The 23345-nt window shown below is 36.9% G+C and overlaps 1 pseudogene; it reads right to left on the reverse strand.

Annotated features, from left to right (window-relative positions):
• Positions 1-2235: 2235 nt before the first annotated feature.
• Positions 2236-22382, reverse strand: LOC118622455 (annotated as a pseudogene).
• Positions 22383-23345: the final 963 nt, after the last annotated feature.

A 23345-nucleotide genomic window follows, 5' to 3' on the forward strand; every position in this document is an offset into this window, starting at 1 on the left:
TCTAAGGTAGGATATAGAGCACTATATGGTTTAAAGAGGTACCAATCAGATAATAGTAATATCCATTGCTAAGGAAAGACGTAGGTGTATCTGGCAGAGTAGAATAGGATAGAGAAAATTTAATGTACTCTAAGCCACCCTCGTCTGTAAGGTATAATAAGAAAAATAGCTTATATGCAAGGAGACCCTGCCCTCACTGCTTAGGAACAGCCATGGGAGATAGAAAGACAAGAGAAGCCATAGAGAAGCAATTGATTTTTGGTACAAAGGAGTTACCATCATTTTGATAGCAAGGGAATTTTTCATATACAAACACAGTGATGGGTACATATATATATGCTATAAGTACTTTTTGTCAGTACATTACATAATACCAAAGTATTGATTGGCCCAAGGCATGGTAATTTGGTAATTTGTTTTGTAAAGCTTAATTTCTTTAGACTTATCTACATGGCCTCTGACTTTTCAGTGCCTTACATGGGTACTTATGAGATCCAGCTATGTCCCTGCGGTTCACCAGGTGTGAGATTTTAGGCAAGTAGTTAACTCTTTGGTCTTCATCTTACCGGTTTGCATCAGTTAAATTGGTAGGCCCCAATATCCCTGCTGGTTCTGACTTACATTTCTTCAGGTATTTATTATTTTTTTATTCGTTCACACAGCACCTGTTCACTGAATGTCTGCTATGAATCAGGCACTGTTCTGTGGATACAGCAGTAAACAAAAACAGACCAAGTTCATGCTTCTTTAGAACTTCTATAAATCTGCTTCTTTACTGTTAATGGACTATAAATTATAAGTGGTCAGAATGCAAATGTTATGGTGCCCTCATTGGTTATGACTTACAAATATTGATTTATGTATCACTTGATTATATCCTGGTTTAGTGAGGATGTAGAAAAGTGAATGAGCCGTCCTAGCCTGTAGGCAGGATGTAAACTAATTCAGCCATTTTGAATGATAATTTGGAAGTGTCTACCAAAATTTTATATACAACTATATTTTGATCCAGCAATTTCCCTCTGTGGAATATTTGTTATAGAAATAATCACACATGTTCACAAAAACTGTATGTAACACTTACAATATCAGTGTTTATTGTAAAAAGCTCACATTTGGAGATTCTCTATTTGTATTTAGATGAATGGATAAACAAATGAATATATTAAATTAAGAAATACACTAAAACTATTAAAAAATGACATAAGTGCTGACATGGAAAAAATAACCAAGGCATAATTTATTTAAGAAAAAGTCATAGAACATGTATACAATGATCTCAAACATATTTATACAAGAAAATATATACCAACTGCCACTTCTGGTAATGCTAGAGGAGTGAGCTTCTTGCATGAACCGGCCTTTCAAATAAGAATTAGACAAACTGGATAAAATAAAACATTTTAAACAGTGAAGCATACAAAAGAAGACTGAAGCTGCAGGACAGTTCATGCTAAAATTTTTCAATTAGAAGAGGTAAGAATTATGAGACTAGCTTTCTGGACCAAGTGCACTGCTCAATCCTAGTAATTATGGCTGCAGAAAATTATGTAAGAAAACTACATTTTTATTAGCTAAAGGTGCCAGGGGTAAGAGTTTATGAGTAGAAAAGCACCTGGAAATTTAACAGGGAAATCCTGGCAATAAAAGCAAGAGAAAGGGTAAAATTCTGAACATAAACTGTTCTCAAATCTTTGACTAACAATTACAATACAAAGATATAGGAGGAGACTTTAGAGATCCAACAAACGAGCATGAGAAGGAAATCTACTCTTTTTTTAAATGATAATGTCGAGTTTAATCTGCCAAATATACAAGTTGGATTTGTGGAGCATGTTTAGCCTGGGCGCTGCACAGTAAACAGAGGTTTCTTGGTCAGAAGGTGGGAATGGGGTAGAGAAGGGCACAGGGAAGGTCGTGGAAGAAGCCATAACCCTCAGGGACCCAGGGGCACAGGCTCCCAGATGACAGGCCCTGAGTGAGCACCCAGGCAACACAGATGGGCTGGTTGTCAGCAAACTCACCAACAGCAGCCTCCACCCAACACAACTGCCCCCTACCATGCAACCTACTGGACAAATGGACACTCTTCTTACCCACCTCCCAGGTACCCACCATAAAGGTTCTGAATTCTAAAAACATTTGAATGGCTACAAGTGAAATGCTGTCCTGCATCTTTCTGTCTCAAAGATAGCAGCTGCCGCCTCCCCCACAGCCCCCCAGGTCCCCCAGCCATCATCCCCCAAACATTTCTGCGCCAAGATGAAAAGGAGGCCCCAGGCAGTGGGGGACTCTTTGTCTTGAGGGGCTGCTGCAGCGGTGACAGGGCACAGGGTGGGCGAGACACAGCAGCGGTCCTGGCCACATGGCCCAGTTCCCCGGTACGTCTTCCCTCAGGCCCAGCTGCTTATTCAGCGAGAGCGCCTGCTTGGTTTTCCTGACAAAGTCGCGTCATCTTTCGCTTTCCTCTCTTCTTTCTCCCTGGCGGCCTCCTCCGCTGTTTTCAGATGGTCGCCAGCCGGCAAGGTCAGCCTTGGCTTGCTCTGTCTTCCCAGCTAAATGCATTTTCATGTAACGCCCTCTTGCTTTCTGCTTCTCGATTTCTTCTCGTTCTCTCCTTGAAAGCTCCTTGGGCCTGTCCAAGTCCAGTTGTGTGACTTTCTTGGTTGTCTGTGCCACCCGGCTGGGGTTCTCGGTGTCAACAAGGCCTTCCACACCTTTGCGCTTTTGCTGGTAATCATCCTCTTCATCCTCATTCTCATCTGAGTCTAGTGATTTCCTCTCCTTTGGGGGGTCACCTGCAGCCCCATCTCCACCTTCTTCTCCTTGTTCCTCTTCTTCCCTGGCCTTCTGCTTTGCAGCCTGGAGCTGTGCATCGATCTCCTCGGGCTCGTGTGCTGCCGTGCCCGGCCTTCGTGGCCTCCTTTTCTCCTCCTTTAGGCGTCGCGGCTCCAGCGGCTCCGGCGGCGGTGGTGGCAGCCGGAAATCTACTCTGGAAAAATAAATTACTTGAATTCATATCTGTGAGTTTACTGCTTTAAAAAAATACATTTTTTAACTAAGCACATTCCTCAACTATGCAACAACTGGGCTGTAAAAAGATGAAGCCTTATGCATCTGAACTGCACAGGATAGAGCCTATAGATGGCACAGCAGCTGGTGTAGGATCCCTAGAAACAAGGAAACCGCTGAGAAGGTAAACCCTCTCTCTACCCAGAGACTTAGCTGACTGACAAATAATACAATAACAAAAGAGACCAGGCTAGAATGCAGCAGTGAGAAACCATAAGAATAGATCAAGCCCTGGCCGGTTTGGCTCAGCGGTTAGAGCATCAGCCCACGGACCAGAGAGGCCCTGGTTCAGTTCCCACTAAGGGCATGTACCTCGGTTGCAGTTTGTCCCAAGCCAGGTTGAGGTCGTGTGGGTGGCAACCAGTCTATGTGTCTCTGTCACATCAATGTGTCTCTCCCTCTCTTCCTTTCTCTCTCCCTCCCACTCTATCTGAAGATAAATGCAAAAAAAAAAAAAATGTCCTTACGTGAGGATAAAAAAAAAATTACAGAGCATAAGATGTCAATAGAAAGATTGTAGTTTGAATTCATACAAGTTAACTGAAAAACAGAATAAAAAGCAATAATCTTCAGAGGAACATAACAGAATCCAAAGTCAGTACAAGGTATTAAATAAAATATCCAGTCTCAAGATAGAAAATAATGAACACGCATAGAAACAGAAAATATAAATCCATAGATCCAAGAAGCTCAACTATTTCTAAGTAGGATGAACTCAGGTGAAACCACTCTTAGATACATCAGAGTCAAACAGCTTAAAGATGAAGAGAATGAGAAAATCTTGAAAACAGGAAAAGAAAAACCACATGTTACATAGAGGGAGACAATTTATAAATTATGTAACAACCAAAATAAGGAAGCCAGAAGACTGGACTGTGGAGTGGAGGAAAAGATCAACTAACAATTATATACCCAGTGATATCCAAAAAAGAAGGCAAAATAAAGACATTTTAGTTACATACACACATAAAAAGGTTTGTTGCAAATAGAGCTGCACTACAGTAAATGCGACAAATAAACGAATCCAAAGAAACAAAAAAACTTAGGGTAAAGGAAAATACCATCAGATATCAATTAAAATATTTAGGAAAAAACTCGCCCTGGCCGGTTTGGCTCAGCGGTTAGAGCGTCGGCCTGCGGTCCTGAGAGACCCGGGTCCCTTCCCGCTAAGGGCGCGTACCTCGGTTGCAGTTTGTCCCTGGCCCTGGTCGGTTGTGCGGGTGGCAGCCACTCGATGTGTTTCTTTCGCATCGATGTTTCTCTCTCTCTCTCTCTGTTCCTCTCTCTCCCTCCCACTCTACCTGAACAAAAAAAAAAAAACGGAAAAATGTCCTCAGGTGAGGATAAAAAATTAAAAAAAATAAAAAATATTTAGGAAAAAACATAAGAATGCCACAAATGGAAATATGTGGGCAAATAAATACTATCTATTTTTTATTTCATTAAAAGACCTAAAACTAGTTAAAAAATATAATATGTAGATGAGTTAAAACATATAAATATGTCGTGCATGTGACTAAAATAGCTTAAAGAAGAGATAATAAAGGAAAATATATTGTTGTAAGATTCTTATTTTATACCTGAATTTAGTCAATATTAACTCTAAGTAGCCAGGATTATGTTAAATATTATAATACATAAACAAAAAAATAAAAATAAAGCAAAGACTTATAGCTAGAAAGCCAATAAGAATAAAAATGAATTACTACAAAGTATCTGATTTAAAAATAAAAAGGAAAAGAGAAAATAAAAGTTGACTCAAAAGAATAGCAAAATGGCAATCCTAAATACAACTACTACACTATTATATCACTGCAGATTCTACAAATATTAAAAGTATAATATGAGCTAGGCCAGTGTGGTTCAATGGATTGAGTATTGCCCCATGGACCGAGAGATCCAGAAAGTTCCTGATCAGGGCACATGCCCAGGTTTCAGGCTCAGTCCCCAGTAGGGGCCAAGCAGGAGACAGCCCATCGATGTATCTCTCTCATATCGATGTTTCTATCTCTCTCTTCAAAATCAATAAAAATATATTTTTAAAAAGTATAATAAGAAATTATGAACACCTTTATGCCAATAATTTCAATAGCTTAGATAAAATAAATTTCTCAAAACACACAAACTACCAAAGCACACTTAAGAAGAGATAGATAACCTGATCAGAGAAAATGTTATTAGAGAAATATACTCCATATATTAGAGAAAATTAATCTATAGTTAGAAACTTTCCCTTTAACAAAACTCCTTGCTCAACTGGTTCTAGCAAGCAATTAAGGAAGATACAATATTAATTCTACACAAACTTCCAGAGAAATTAGAGTACAGAATACTTTCTAATACATTCTATAATGCAAGTATCCTGATACAAAAACCTTGCAAAGATATCACAAGAAAATTACAGACCCATGAACTTAAACAAGCCCCCAAAATTCTAATAAAATTTTAGTAAATTGACTTCAACACTATATAAAAATTATAATACATCATGGCAATTGAGGTTTATTCAGGAATGCAAGATTGATTTAATAGTTGAAAATCATTCAGTGAAACTCAACATACTGTCTAAAAAAAAAAGACAAACTATATTATTATATCAATAGATACAGAAGATTTATTTAACAAAATTCAACATCTGTTGCTGATTAAAAAAAAACAAAAACAAAAACAAACAAACAAATGAACAGAAAAACCTTACAACAATCTAGGAATGGAAAGAAACTTCCTCAATCTGAAAAAGTGTATCCTTGAAAAATGTATAGCTACACCATACTAATAGAAAAAGAGTGAATATTTTTCCCTTAAGGATTAGACAAGAAAAAGATCTTCACTATCATCACTTCTGTTTAACATTGTTCTAGAAGATTTTAGCTAGTGTAACAAGGCAAAATAAATAAATAAATTAGGCATCTAAATTAGAAAAGAAAAGGTAACACTATCTTTTATTGCGTTCAACATGATCATCTATATATAAAATCTATGTTTCAAAGATAAAGGTCAATATTAAAAAAATCAATTGCCATTGCTATAAAGGGTGTGGCAAAAGTAAGTTTACAGTTGTAAGTGTGTGAAACAGTTTATTCTTGTATTATTATTTATTGATTATTGTATTATTTCTCATATTAACAACGGTAAACCTACGTTTACCCCACCCTGTATATTAGCAACAATTAGAAATTAATACTATACAATATGTGCTATTTATAATACATCAAAACATAATAAATAAATAAAGATAAATTTGCAATACTGAAAATGTGTGCTGAAAATGATATAACATTGTTGAGAGAAATTAAAGAAGAACCAAACAAATGGAGAGATATACCATGTCCATTGACCAGAAGCATTAAATATTGTTAAAATGTCAATTCTTCCTAAATGAATATATACAGATTCAACACAATCTCATTTAAAATTTCAGCAGGTGTTTTTGTATAAATTGATGAACTGATAACAAAATTCAAAGGCCTAAAAGAGTCAAAACATCCTTGAGAGATAACAAAGTTGTTCTCAAGATTTTTTATAAGCCACTATCAAGACAATGTGATGTTAGAAAAAGCTAGACAAACAGATCAATGAAACAGAATAGAGTCCAAAAATAGCCCCACATATATATGATCAATTGGTTTTTGACAAAATTGCTAGCGTATCCACACAGAAACCTAACTTCTTTAAATCTGACCTTTTCTTTTCCTTCCTTTTTTTTTTATCCTCACCCGAGGACAGTTTTGCATTTATCTTGAGATATAGCAGAAGGGAGAGAGGGAGGAAGAGAGAGAGAGAAACATCGATGCGAGAGAGACACATCCAGTGGTTGCCATCAACACAACCCTAAGCAAGGCCAGGGACAAACTGCAACCAAAGTACATGCCCCTAGTGGGAACCGAACCAGGCCTCGCTGGTCCACGGGCCGACGCTCTAACCGTCCAGGGCTCTTTTTCTTTCCCTTTGATTCAAACTGCCCTTGTCCAGCCTAAGAATATCCTGACGCACCCATCTCCTTCTCCTTTGCATGTCTGCTCCCTTGATCAGTAAGCCCTCAGGACAGTGAGGTCCTGGTCAGGATCAAATAATCTTAGGAACAAAGTCTTGGGTCTGTTGACCACAGAAACAGAGTTTTAGTCAAACTAAAGATAACATCTAGGCCTTAGATGTGTTTCACCTCTAGACCCAGAAAAACAGAAGGAACTCAACAACCATACCCTTGTAAAATCAGACATCAGGATGCCATGGCTGACATCAGGATAAGATGCAATGATCAACTACCCACTACCCTAGTGCCAACCAATCCATAGAGACTATGACCCTAACTCCACCACGATTAAAGATTTTTCTGCTACATAATCCATCCCCTAGAAGCCATAAAGGAGCCAGGTCTTTGAACACAAGTTCACCTGTGACTTCTGGTTTGGCACCATTTTCTTAACTAATAAAACTGGTTTTTTTTGCTGCAAAATCCTGCTGGGATTTGATTGGGTACCAATGAACCCCTTTAGTTCAGTAACATTAAGGCAATTAAATAGGGACAGAAAAATCATTTCAACAAATGATACTGGTATACCTTCAAAGGATTTAGATACTGACAATTAGCCTGAAAAATAAGAACAGAGCTAGAGAATTTATACTATACAAATATATTCAGGTGCTTTTTGACAAAAATTAATGAATAAGGTAAGGAAAAGTCTTTTTAATAAATAGTGCTAGAAAAAAATGGATATCTACATTTAAAAAATAAAGTTCAATCCTCATGCCACTTCATAGAGAAAAATTAATTTAGGAGGGATTATATCCTTAAATGTAAACAATCTATAACCTTATAGCTTCTAACAAAAAAATGCATATTCTTAGACAAGACTTCAAAAACACTAACAATAATAGCAAAAGAATTGATAAATGGACTTCATCAAAATTCAATTTTCTGCTATTAAAAAGCCATTATTGAGAAAATAAAAAGGCAAGTCACATATTGGAGAAAATATTTGAAATAAATATCTGACAAAGAACTTGTATTCTGATATATATAAATTAATAATTGGAAAATCCTATTTTATTTAATCATTTAATTATTATTTTTTTAAGCCTCACCCAAGGATATTCTTTTATTGATTTTTCAGAGAGTGGGAGAGAGAGAGAGAGAAACATCAATGTGAGAGAGATGCACCGATTGGTTGCCTCTGGTACGACCCCAACCAGGACCTGGGATGGAACCGCAACTGAGATACATGCCCTTGACCAGAATTGAACCCACAACTCTTTGGTCTGAGGGCTGATGCTCTAACCACTGAGAAAACCAACCAGGGTGGAAAAATCTTATTTTTAAAGAGAGCACAAAATTTGAACATATATTTTACAAAAGAAAACATATGAGTAACCGATGAGCATTAGACAAATAGCTGAACATCATTAATCATCTGGAAAAGGCAAATTAAAACCATAGTGTGCTACAATTTTACATTCACTATAATGGTTTTAAGAAAAGAAAAGCCTGACAACAAATGTAGGGAGGATTTGCAGCAGCTGAAACTCTCACACATCCCTAGTGGGAGTGTAAAAAATGGTGCAAACAACTAGGAGAACTATTTGGCAGCTTCTTATAAAATCAAACATACATGTCCCCTGTGACTTAGCAATTACATTCTTAGGTACTGACCAAGAGAAATGCAAACATATGTTAACTATGGACTTGTAAAAGAGTATTCATGGCATTCTTATTCACAATGGCAAAAAACTGGAAAAACACACGTCAGTCAACTAGGAGAGTGAATAAACAAACTATGGTGTGTTCTTAGAATAAAATTCTTCTCACAAAAGAAATGTTTAAAATTACTGATAATAGCGAGTATGCTTGAATCTCATAGATACTAATCTGACTGCAGCAAATTACTGATGGTGACAAAATTTTGGCCCCATGACCTTGGTTATGTTGTTATACTTATGAATATGTTGCATTGATACTGTTGCCATAACCTGGTTATTCTTTTTTATTTTACTTTTTATTTTTTTGTTAATTCTCACCCGAGGATAGTTTTCCATTGATTTTTTTGAGGGAGTGGGGGAATAGAATGAAGGTAAAGAGAGAGAAACACCAATGTGAGAGAAACACATTGATTGGTAGCCTCCCACAAGACCCTGACTGGGTGAGGGATCAAACCTGCAACCCAGGTATATGTCCTTGACTGGAATCAAGCCTGTGACCCTTCATTTTACAGGCCAACACTCTAACCACCGAGCCAAACCAGCCAGAGCTAACCTGGTTACTATTTAACAGGAAAAGAATAAAGGATAGATTAGCTAATTTAACACTCCAGGTCTATTACCCTCATGGAGGAAAGGAATTGGACAAAGACAGTTTTAGATGCATGCCCAGGAAGGTTTCAGTGACATGGCAGATGCCTACCTGTATGTCACACCTGGGAGTGAGTCAGTGGCCAGAACAGAGGTGGCCCCTGCAAGTGCTAGAAACCTGAATATTTAATCTCCTAGAGCAGTGGTTCTCAACCTTCCTAACGCCACGACAGTTCCTCATGTTGTGGTGACCCCCAACCATAAAATTATTTTTGTTGTCACTTCATAACTGTAACTTTGCTACTGTTATGAATTGTAATGTAAATATCTGATATGCAGGATGTATTTTCACTGTTACAAATTGAACAGAATTAAAGCATAGTGATTAATTATAAAAACAATATGTAATTATATATTGTGAAATATTTATTTCTAATTACAAATAAATGGAATTTTGTCTTGAAGCATGGTGTAGCATGGGTAACAGTATTAATATATCAACAGTAAACTACATTGCTACATTTTGCTACAGTAGGCGTAAAAAGCCAACATCAATGCGAAGGTTGAGATTGCTACTATCTCACCAGATCAGAAATTCTCAGGGCAGTCTTTGCAAAAGCACAATGAAGATCATCTTCCACAACAAGTCTATTTCTGTATTTAGACTAGATACCCGACAAGCTGGAAAACCCTGTTTCACAAAGATACGTTGTTGGACATGGGAGAAGAAGGCACAACACAGTCTCAGACAGAACAGAATATGACTGCAAACGCTTGATCCAGAATTTTGTAACTGGGATTGTAGAGAAATCAGTTCTCGCTGCATCACTGTTAATAAGTTCAATGAATTCCTCTTGTGCTGTCTCAGGAACATTTTCAACTTTGACTGTGAATGGGCTTCTGGCAAGTGCAAATGTGGTGTCAGGTAGATTTGGAAAATACGTTAAAATTTTGTCTGCAGGCATGTGCAAGTGTTCTTTCACAGAAATTATCATTGTAATCCTTTTGTCTGGTTCAATGTCATGTTCCTCAAAGAAAGCAGATAAGGTAGGCAACATGTAAATTTTATTTTCATTTAATTTTTTTTTGCCAAAGCTGAAGTTTCATTTGGAATGATCGGATCTTTTCAGACAAATCGAGGAATGTTGCATTTGGTCTTTGCAGTGATAAATTTAACTCATTCAAGATGGCAAAGATGTCAACCAAGTAAGCTATTTTCTGCAGTTCACTTTTATCACTGAAAAGTGCTTCGAACTGTGGTCTTGCTTTCTGGTTAAAAAACGTTTTGAGTTCATCACGAAGCTCAAAAACACATTTTAAAACTTTTCCTGTTAACAACCATCTCACTTCAGTGTGAAATAGCAGAGCACTGTTCTGCACATTCAACTCATTGCACAGTTGCAAAAACAGTTGACTGTTTAAAGTGCTCACCTTTACAAAATTGACAGAATTTTTCATTACTTCTTGTAACTCTGGTGGCAGTGTCTTCATTGCTAATACTTGCCGATGAATGATACAGTGAGTTCCGATGATTTTGGTGACTCATTCAGTATCAAATGTTGAAATCCAGATGGACATCCTAGCATAGCTGGAGCACCATCTGTGCAAACACCACACACCTTTTCCCAAGAGATTTTATGCTCTTTCAGAAATGAACCAACTGTGTCAAATACATCATGTGCAGTAGTTGTTGTTTCAAGGGGTTTGCTAAAAAGAAACTCATCTTTAAAGTCGCCATCATTAATATACCTCACATAAACCAGTAACTGTGAAACAGTTTGCAATGTCTGTAGATTCATCAAGCTGGATGCTAAATATTGGAAGTGGAGCAGATTTAATTTCCTGGATTACCTGATCAAGAATATCAGCAGACATGTCATCTACTCCTCTGCGAACAGTGTCGTTAAGATAAGAAATTACACTCGATTTCATAACAAATTGGTCTTCAATCATAACTCAAACAATGTCTTTGGTCGCTGGCAACAGTAAATCCTCAGCAATGGTGTGAGGTTTCATAGCTCTGGCAATTCTGAGTGCCACCAAATATGAAGCTTCAATGGCTGCTACATATTGTTTGTGGTACTTGCCACCAGTGTCAAGTCTGGCTTTTTTGAGTCCATCAGCTTTGCTTCTAGAATAGTTGGTATCCTTGCTAGCAAAGCTCTGATGCTTGCTATCAAAATGGCGTTTTAGTTTTGTTCGGCTTCATAGATTCAGCTGATAGAACTTCACAACAAATAACACATTGCGGTTTCTCAATTCCTGCTGTAATTATTGAGGTGAAACCATACTGTAAAAAATTCTCACTATATTTTCTTTTCTTAATGTTCTTCTCTACACAATCCATTGTCATGGATGGTTTGCTAATGAAAATGATATATAACAATAGCTTTAATAATACAAAAGATGATACATGGCATAGTTTAGTCAATGCAGTTCATTAAAGTTTCCTATGATTTACCATTCTCTGTGTTGTTGGTTTTTTTACATACCTGTTACTATCACAAAAGGGCAGTATTCACATCAACTACAGCTGAATATAAAAAGACCAGTCAGCATCCAGATTAAGTTCTTATGGTACAGAAATCTTTTTTTGTAGTAGTTAATGATTTTACAGTACATGATTTTACATTTACCCAGTAATTAAAATTCACGAAGTGTCATTTTACCTCCAATACTGCTGCTTTCAACACAGTAGCTGCTTTTAACAGAGTAGCTGCTTTCTACACAGTAGCTGCTCTCTACACATGTGTGACTGGTCTGCATAAGTACATTATGGCACCAACTCTGTCACATGCACTTGTATTTGTATGAGGTGTATGTAATGGGGTTGATGCAATGATGTCATCATGCCGGGTACTCGTATGTGGGTGTATCTGCATGTGGGTGGACCTGCCTGGAGAGGGATGGAGGAGCAGTGTCTCAGTTCCTAAGACCATCAGAAATGTGTGTTTTCTGATGGTCTTAGGCGACCCCTGTGAAAGGGTCGTTCAACCCCCAAAGGGATCGTGATGCACAGGTTGAGAATCACTGTCCTAGATAAAGGAAAGCGCGCTCTCTCTCTCTCTCTCTCTCTCTCTCTCTCTCTCTTTCTCTCTCTCTCTCTCTCTTGCTGCCTGCTTTGACACTTGTCAGGCTCCCATGCCTTGCATTCACCATGTGGCCCACAGCCGTGGGTCCCATACAATGAACTAATGGATTAAATCTAGATTAATCCTGATCTGGACCTGGCTGCATTATGGAGCAGACACTCTGGACTCTGGCCTTATTTCTAGCCTCAGTAAACCCTCTCCCAGGACTGAACTGAGGGAACTGGAATGCTACAACCCCAGAAATATAACTCCAAACCAATAAAAAGCATTCATTCTCCCCTGGGGACTTTTGAATATGCTTATTCTGACTGCACCCCAAGAATCTCCTGTCCACGAGTCTCAGAGAGATGTAGTCCCTTCATCTGCAATGGCAAAAGGGACTTTGGAGATGTAATTTAGCTTACTCATCAGTTGACCTTAAAATTGGAAGATTATTCAGAATTATCCTGGAAGGCCCAATTAATCATATGAGCCCTTAAAAGCAGAGGCTGAAGGGGAAATCAGAGATTCGAAGCTTGAGAATAATTCAGACTAGCTTAGAGATGAAGGAGTCCATGTGGAAGGTGTGAGGGAAAAAAATGGATTCTACCCACAACCAGTGCTTGGAAGATGACCCTGAGCCCCAAAGGAGAACTTCTCATAAATCAGCACCTTCATATGGGTCTTATAAGACCCTGAGCAGAGAATTAAGCCATGCTGTGCCAGACTTCTGATGTATGGAAACCGTAAAATAATAAATATATTTTGTTTTAAGCTGCAAAGTTTGTGGCAATTTTTATGCAGAAATAGATATATAACACACTGTATAGTCTATTTATTTTAATTACTGGACCTAGCAAAGCTAATCTATGATAATAGAAGTCAGAAAATAGTTGCCTGTAAAAAAACAGTTCTGTCTGCTTTTATATGTGATTGCATAGTTTATAAAAAACATGAAAAGTCATGAAACTTTATATCTCCATCAAAAACAAACACAATGAGACATCACTACATGCCCACTGAGATGGTAAAAATAAAGAAGCTGACAATAAGTGTTGGTAAGGATGTGGAGCCACCAGAACGTTTAGGCATTGCTGATGAGAGTATATTCAAGGAAGTTTTTGGCAGCTTCTTATAAAAGTAAACATACATTCTCCCCAAACCCAGCAATTCCACTTGTAGGAATTTATCTAAGAAAAAGGAAAACTATGCCCACAAAAAGTTGTGCAACAATGGCCATAGCAGCCTTATTCTTAATAACTCCAAATTGAAAATAATAACCCAATGTCCACCAATAGGAGAATAGAAAAACAAGTTGCAGTATATCCATACAATGACTTCAATTTATATTCAGTGTTAAAGGTAATGATATTCACAGCAACATGAATGAATTTTTGAAATGTTATATTGAGCAAAATAATTCCTGCATAAAAGAATGAACACTGTTGATTTAATATACATAAAGTCCATGAACAAAAAAAAACTAGTGATGGTGATAAAAATCAGAAAGTGATAATTTCTAGATATTGGAATTGGGAAATTGATTGGAAAGGACCAGAAAGAAAGTTGCTGGTGAAATGGAAGTATTCTACATTTGGTCCTAGATGGTGATAACGCCGGAGAAATTGTCAAAACTCATTAGCCTGAATACGTAAGTCCTATACACTATCTTATATGTAAATTAAAACATATCTTCATTAAAAATGAAAAAAATATCCTCAGAAAATGAGTATTTATTTAGTTATCCTTTACTCTGTTAATGTAGTTGAGTGCCTACCACGTGCCCAGCCCTGTGCTGAGCCCGCACACTGGAAGGCCGTATTGTTTTGACAATCTCTGTCCTGTTATCTTGATGGATGTACTTCAAACCAGTTATATTCCATTTCTTCTTTTTTTAAATCCTCCCCTGAGGATATTTTTCCATTTATCTTTAGATAAAGTGGAAGGGAGAGAGAGAGGGAGAGAGAGAAATATCTATATGAGAGGGACACATCGATTGGTTGCTTCCCGCAGGACCCCAACCAGGACCAGGGCTGGGGACAGAACCGCAACCACGGTACGTGCCCTTGACTGGAATCGAACCTGTGACTCTTTGGTCTGCAGTTCAATGCTCTAATCATTGAGCAAAACTGGCCAGGGCCATATTCCATTTCTTAATGACAGATTTTATCACTTCAAACAGGTCTTTATTACATTAATAATGAAAAGTTACATATGATAAATACACTAGTAACCTAAAACATTTGATTTCTAACAACTACAGTATGCAATAAAATCTAGCTTATTTTCATAGGAAATGAAAAATTGTGTCTAAGGAATGATTTGATTTAGAATTTTAAATCTTGTGGGTTTGAAAGCTTTGAGATTAAACTGAAGGAAGACATTAAAATTGATATTCCTTGTTCACTTCTATTCTGGTGGTATGTATCGACCATGGATTACTTATTCACTGCTTCCATTCTTCATGATACCATTCAGGATATGTTTTTAGTATTATATTGTGGTGATTCTAAATATTTGAAAGTTTTATAGAGAGTAGAGGGATTATTATAGAGATATAAAATTTTTAATTCCATTTGTCTTTGCAGAGCATTTAGCTTTAAATTGTAAAACAGGCTATAGTTCATAAAGAAGAGACACATATGACTAATAAACATATGACAGAAGTGAAGCCATTTTAATAATAAAAGAGAAATAAATTACAAATTAGATACTATGTTTTGCCTCTCAAATTATCAAAGAGTTTAAAAAGTGATATTGTTCAGGTTTGGCTGGGACGTGCCATGGGTTGCTAGTAAACATAAATTGGCACCGCTTTTGGAAAATCAACGTGACCGTATGCATCAATAATTTTAAAATGGAGGCAGCCCTCTGCACTGTGCTATGTTAACTGAAAATCAATTGTATCAGAACTGTGCAACGGGAGGAGCGATTGTGTTGCTTTATATACAATAATTCCACCTTCAGGAATCTATTTTGATATAATAAAGAGGGAAACATAAAAAAATTCACTTGTAAGTATATTTTGAGGGCATTACTTACAATTAAAAATGGGAAATAATTCACATATCCAACAATAAGGAATGGTTAAATAAATTACAGTGCTTCCATATAGTAGAATACTATGCTTCCATAAAAATCATGTTTTCAAACAATAGCTAGACATTTGGAAATGTTTATAATATAAAATTTAAAAAGTAAGATGCAAAAATTACACATAGAATGATCTCAGTTTTATGTGTAATCATGCTCCCAAGAACATACACACACGATACTTGTTTAAATTGAACCAAAATGTTAACAAGGCCCTTTTTGAGAAATGAAATTATGAGTAATGTTTAACTATGCTTAAAGGTTTCTATACATCCTCAATCTTTGTTATAAAGCTATACAATTTTATTTTGTAATTTCATTTTTATAGCACATTTATATACATTATAGTATATGTTATAGTACATTTTTTAAAATCTGCAAATATACAAAGTAAAAGGGTAAAGTTCCCAGTTTACTTCCATGTACAGAGGTGACTGTCCAAACCATTATCTATGCACTTGCATATGTACAAAGATATATATTCATATTAAAAATGGACTTCATTGAGGTGTAAGCTACAATAAATTGCATTCATTTAAAGTAAACAAGTTAATGAATTTAATAAATGCATATCCTTATTAAACTGGCACAATAATCAAAACAAAATATTCCCATCCCCCCCAAAGTCTGTGTCCCTTTGCAGTTCAATGTTTCCTCCACTAATCAACACTTTGTTACTGAAGATAAATTTGCTTTTCTAGAACTCTATATGAATAGTATTATACAGCATATTTCTTTTGTATTTAGCTTCTTTTACTCATCATTATGATTTTGAAATTTATCCATGTAGTTCTGTATATATAAGTAGTTCCTTTTTTATTGCTGATTAGTATCTAATTGTTTAGATATGTCACCGGACAGGGGCTGGCCCTGAACAGGTCTGCCTCAGACTGGCCTGTAGTGTGTGGGTTCTTGACTTTGTGTAGGAAAGATTTTGCAATGTGAGTTCAAATTGGTTTGAGAGTATGTTTATTAATGCTGGGGACAGTGAAATAAAGGAAGAAATTAGGGTAGAAGAAACAAGAGGGGAGGGTCTAGGTGGCGCTCTGATTTGGCTCTCTAGAGATGACACAGACAAGAAGTGAGCCAAGTAGGGCTGCTGCTAGCTCACTGGGAAGTGACAGAAGTGAGAAGTCAGAGAAAAGGGTGCCTTGGAGACAGGATCAGGGGATGGGCCTCGATTGAGCTGCCGTTGCCCATTGCTCTCCTGGGCCCTTAGAAATAGAAAGTTCAAGTCCCGGAAGGGTCATGGGCTTGCTCTAGCTGGAAAAAGGCCATGCTGAGGGCTTTTTATTCCCACCCCCCACAACCCCTGCAGGTGAGAATCTTAGAAGAAGTTTTCAGCAGAATATTCATCAGCTTTTCAGGTGCATTTCTAATATGCTGATGCATCAAAATGAGCATATAGGAGAGTTTAGGATTATTCTTTGGTCTATTTTACTTTTATCTGAGGTCTGTCTAACTTTAACAGGGTTTTCATTATTTTTTCCCCAGCTTGATCTGTCCTTGGGTTTAACTGGCACAAATGACATTAATTGAGTCTTTGTTCTCTATTTTCCCAGACCAGGGTGATTTAAGTTACATATTCTCTGGTTAGGGAGGAGGGGTATAACCCATTTGCTCACAAGTGTCCTTGGTTGGGGAAGATAAGGTCTTGTGATTCGCAAGCTGGCTATAAGTGTCTAAACTGTTTGACTTTGTTTAATTGTCTTGTCTCAGTTTCCCCTTCCACTTGCCCAGGTATTTTCCTAGCTTCTTACCATCCTTCCACAGATATACTATATCCTGTTTATGTATTCATCTGCTTAAATATTAGAATTATTTCTAGTTTTTTACTACTCTAAATAAATCTGCTATAGTCTTTTGTGTACAGTATTAATATAGACATATAATTTCATTTTTTGTTTGAGTAAACACCTAGGAGTGTGTGTTATTTTGGGTTCTATGGAGAAAAAGAGCCAATAGGAGATATACAATATATCTATATAGATGAATCTATAGAGCTATAGATATATAGGTATAAATCTGTAAATGATACATCTACATCAATACAAATAAAGAAAAAAGAGAGATTGATTTACTATAAGGAATTGTCTCACATGATTATGAAGCCTGAAAAGTCCTAAAATGTGCAGCTGGCAAGCGAGAGACTCTGGAGAACCGATGGTATAAGTTCCAGTCTCAGTGCAAGTCCAAGGGCAGGAGAAAACTGATGTTCCAGCTAGAAGACAGTCGGGCAGAGAGAAGGAACCCATCCAGCCTTTCTCAGCCTTTCGATTCTACTCGGGCCCTCAACAGATTGGGTAAGGCCCACCCACAACGAGGAGGGCAATCGACCTTATTCGGATTCAGATGTTACCCTTATCCAGAAACACCCTCAGAGACACATCCAGAAACAATGTTTAAGCAAATATCTGGGCATTCTGTGATCCAGACAAGTTGACACATGAAATTTACCCTTACAGAGTGGCATGGATGGGTCATGTGGTTAGTATATGTTTACCTTCTTAAGAAGTTTAAAGAACTTTTAAGGTGTTTTTTTTTTTTTTTAAGAACTGTAAAAAAGTTTTTCAAGTGATTGGACCATTTACATTCCCAGCAGAATGATATGAGAGTGTATATCGTTCACATCCTCTTCAACGCTGATTCTATTTATTTTCATTTTAGCCATTCTAGTAGATGTGATATCATTGTGGTTTTAATTTGCATTTTCTTATTATGTTAAACATCTTTTCATGTGCTTATTTACCATATATGTTCTTTGGTAAAGTATCTGTGCAAATATTTTGCTGAACTTTTTTTTTATATATTTTTTAATCCTTACCCAAGGATATTTTTTTATTTATTTTTAGATAGAGCAGGAGGGAGGGAGGGAGAGAGAGAAACATGGATGTGAGAGAGACACATCAATTGGTTGCCTCCCTTACGACCCTGACTGGGCCAGGGATGGAACCTGCAACTCAGGTGGGTGCCCATGATTGTAAATTGAAACCACAACCCTTCAGTACACGGTCCAATGGTCTAACCACTTAGAAACTGGCTAAGGCTGATATATCTTTATTGTTAAAAGTATTACAGATGGTCCTCCTTATTTTCCCCCATTTACATCCCTTGCCCCGCCCCCTGCCTTAACTGCATTGTTGTCTGTGTTCATAGGTTATACCTCTATGACCCAATTGTTAATGGAGTTGTCTTTCCCTCTTACTCAGTTTTGAAAATTCTTTATATAGTCAGGATACAAGTCCTTTATTGGATATATGTTTTAGAAATATTTTCTCCCAGTCTGTGGCTTCTTGTTTCATTGCCATATCAGTGTTGGTTCGGTAGCAGAAGTTTTTATTTTAATGTAGTACAATTTTTTTTCTTTTGTGGATTATACTTTTGGCATTTCAGTTAAGAACTATTTGCTAACCCAAGGTAACAAAGATGTTCTCCCATGTTTATTCTAGAAGATTTATAGTTTTACATTTTATATTTATATATATGATTAATTCTGAGTTGAATTTTATATACAATGTCGGGAGTGTATTGCAGTTTTTTAAAAATATGAATACCAAGTTGTTCCAGCACCATTGTTGCCAAGACTATCCTTTTTCCATTGAATTGTCTTTGCACCTATATTGAAAATCATTTGTCCATGTATGTGAGAGTTTATTACTAGACTATCTAAACTGTGTCATTATTTCTTTGTCTCTTAATGTCAAAGCTAGACTGTCTTGATTAATGCACATGTATACTCAGCTTTGAAATCAGGTAGTGTTAGTCCTGCAACTTTGTTCTTGTTTTTCAAAGTAAATTTGGCTATTTTAGATTCTCTGCGTTCCTACATACATTTAAAACTTAGTTTGTCACACTTTGGCCGGTTTGGCTCAGCGGTTAGAGCGTCAACCTGCGCGGTCCAGAGAGACCCGGGTTTGGTTCCCACTAAGGGCACGCACCTCGGTTGCAGTTTGTCCCCAGCGTGTGGGAGGCAGCCACACGATGTGTCCCTTTCACGTCGATGTTTTTCTCTTCCTCTCTCTTCCTCCCACTCTGTCTGAACAAAAAATGGAAAAATGTCCTTGGGTGAGGATTAAAAAAAAAATTAGTTTGGCATTTCCTACAAATGATCCTTTTGGAATTTCAATTAGAATCATGCTGAATCTATAGATAAATTTAGAGATAATTAACATCTTATTTTGAATCTTTCATCTATGAACATGGTCTCAGTGTCTATCTATCTATCTATCTATCTATCTATCTATCTATCTATATCTATCTATCTATCTATCTTAAACATTGTTAAAACTATCAAACACTGTGTAAGCAGTGGGCATACACACACACACACACACACATTATTAAAACAACTAAACACTGCTGAGATACTTGTCAAATTCTGTATTGATTTTTTCTTTTTTTTTTTCCTACCCCATAAAGATATTATTCTATTGTCTCTGGCCTTCTTTTTTTCCTAAATAAAAGCAGTCATTGTTCTTGTTGATTTTCTGAATGTAATGTGTGTTTTTCTTGGGATGCTATTAGAATCTTCTTTTAACCTTTGATTTTTACCAGTTTGACTATGATGTGTCTAGAGGTCTTTTTTATTTTTATTTTTTGTATTGATCTTGCTTGGTATTCATTGAACTTATTAAATGTAAGGCTTGGTGTTCTTTAGCAATTTTGATAATTCTTGGCCATTATTTTTTAAATATATCTTCTGCCCAATTTTCTCCTGCCTCTCCTTCTGGGCCACTAATTACGTGTATGCTAAATAATTTGTTATGTCTCATGGGTGTTTTAAAACAAACTTAAAAAAATTAGTTTTAGATGACAAAAAGATTGCAAAAATAATCTAGTTCCCATTAACACTATAGCCACTTTCCTCTGTTGTTAAAATCTGGGCCATCTGTGGATATGCTCCTAATGGCATTCTTCTCTTGACCACGGGTCATGTTGTCCTTCTGCTCTTAGTATCTCACATTTTTTTTGGTATATACTGGCCATGTATTTTAAAAGAACAATGAGGATGAAGGCAAACAAAACGCCTATTGAATGGCATGGCCCTTGCTCTGTCAGTCCAGATAAACTGTCTCCGAGCTTTGTTGCAGGTATTTAAATTCAGCTCATGGCTGGTTTCGTAAGTTTAAAGAGTGGGATCAGGACTCTTATTTCACTATATCATGTAATCCTAAAACCTGAAGGACTCTGGAAATGTCTCCAATCTTCACAGGCCAGTCCCCAGCTTTCCAAACTGTGGGAAACCTCTTTATGCTTTAAAGATCAACCACCAACTAACTCTTGGGGTTGCCGTGGCATTTTCTTTGCTCTACCACTCTGCCTATCCATCTTGGAGCTGGGAATATCTCTTTCCACTTTGATGCTCTTCCCCAGCTTTCTCTCAGTAGGCAGTGACAATGTGCCCAGTAATGGCCTGGTGTGCCTCAGGGTAGGGGGCACTTTTCTCAGTTCTCTTGCTTTGACCCAGTTTCTGAAGGCTGTGACCTTGCACTAGGTAAAAGCCTATGGTCTTAGAAGAAGGACTCCTCTCAGCCTTGCTGCCCTGCACCCAAGTTTTACTGGGCCATTGTTATGCAATCAATGAAATTCATATACTTTAGAGAATCTCTTTCATCTCTCCTGCCTTGCTTCCACTTTCAGCAGGTCACTTTCTTCTACTTGGGGAAGACCTGATGTACCCCTAGAGGATGTTTCTCAGTTCTCCTGCCCTGGCACTCAGTACAGGCTGAGTGGGCACAGACCAGCTCTGTTACTGGGCACCTTGTGACTATAATCTCTCATACTAGCCCACACACAATCATTGAAAGTTTGCTTGAAGATTTCCTGGTTTCTCCCTTCCTTTCTGTGATATTTCCAAGATGTCCCCAGGAATAAAATCAGCTGTAGAAATCCTCTTGTAGGAAGGGATTGATTCTTTCTAAAATTTAGTTAATTCAGGTTTGTTTTGTTTTTTGCCTAATGGATTCTCTGATGAGTACAAAACAGGTAAACAAATCAGACTACTATTTCGTAAAATTTCTGGACTATTCTTGTTACGGTAAGAGTGACAGACTCTTATAACTTTTTACATTTTATACAGAAATTAACTTGTGTCCCCCTCATTAGGTATTGTGCATTATCTTCAGGTTATAGTTTATGTACTTCTCACAAAGTTACCTTAAATATACACACAGACATGCCATTTAAATATGACTAAACAATGCTTTAAAATCTCAAAGTTCCCCTATGTTCATAGCAGCACTATTTACAATAGCTAAGATCTGGAAACAACCCAAGTGTCCATCAGTGGATGAGTGGATAAAAAAGCTGTGGTACATGTACACAATGGAATACTATGCAGCTGTAAAAAAGATCTCTTATCCTTTGAGATGACATGGAGGGACCTGGAGAGTATTATGCTAAGCAAAATAAGCCAAGCAGAGAAAGACAAATATCACATGATCTCACTTATTTGTGGAATATAATGAACTAAAAAACTGAATAACAAAATTGACCCAGAGAGGGAGAAGTAGGGTACAGACTGACAAACCTCAGAAGAGGGAGTTTTGGGGGTAAGAGATAAACCACAGAACTTATATGTATGTACGCATAACCAATGGACATAGACAACAATGCTAGGGATGGGGTGGGGGGATGGGAGGAGGGTGTCAATGGGGAAAAAGGAGAAATATCTATAACAAAAACAAATTAATAAAAATAATTTAAAAAAATAAATAAATATAAAAACATATATACATTTAAATAATTAAAAAATCCTATGTAACTTTTGGAAAAAATAAAATCTCAAAGTTCAACATCCATAGATGACCTGAGGAACCGAAATTTTCCTTGGTCTTAAACATACCGTCTAGGATCTCCCATATTTGTGATGGAATTTACATAATAAATTTGCACAACAAACAATTACTGTGTGTGCACCTACTGTGTGCTAGTCCATTGGAGTTTACCTTCTGCAAAAATAAAATAATTATGATTCAGAAGTGAGCACTCCCACCATAGTCTAACATTTGAAACAGCAATTTCAGAAGCCAAATTATTACGGATAATTTATTCCAGATCTCTGCTGAAATAAACAATGCTTCTGAGTTCTGTACAGATGTGTAGCCAGCAGGGAGCTGCCTGACTACATCAGTTTCTAGACATCTTTCAGCAAAGTCAGAGCTCCACATGGGAAGCCGGGCATGCAAGGCCTCTGTGCATATATTCATGCATGCCCTGGGGTCTCAGGCTAATGAGAAGATTATGCTCTTCTCTGTGTGCAATTTTTTTCACTGGTGACAGATTTAATGTGGATAATCATACTCACTTAATAAGCAATCCAATATAATTTAACAGAAGTTACTAATACAAGTTAAAAGGAATCTTCATCTATAATTTTAAGAGCATCATGTATATGACAGAGAAGAACAGTGGGTGAAGAGCTAACCTAAAAATAGTAACATCCTAAATTATGTTATTGCATTTATTTTATTTTATTTTTTTACTTAAACAACTGAGACTATGGAAAATGGAAAACTGCATTTCATGGAAGACATCATTTGGGTATAATATTAAGAGCTTAAACCAAAAGATTGGGCTATTCACCTAACATGTCATAAGACATGAAATCATGTTTACTCACACAGTTTTAGCTTATCTAAACTAAAGCTAAGTAAGTAAACTTCTTTTCTAAAAGTCAAGATTATGAATAGTTTCATCTTTGCAGACTAGGTAGTCTCTGTCTCAACTACTCAATTCTGTTGTTGTAGCATGAAACTAGTCATAGACAATAGGTAAATAAATGAGCATGACTTGTTCCAATAAAATTTTATTTACAAAAATGGC

This window comes from Molossus molossus, unplaced genomic scaffold (genome assembly GCF_014108415.1).
Source record: "Molossus molossus isolate mMolMol1 unplaced genomic scaffold, mMolMol1.p scaffold_m16_p_9, whole genome shotgun sequence".
Taxonomy (NCBI): Eukaryota; Metazoa; Chordata; class Mammalia; order Chiroptera; family Molossidae; genus Molossus; species Molossus molossus.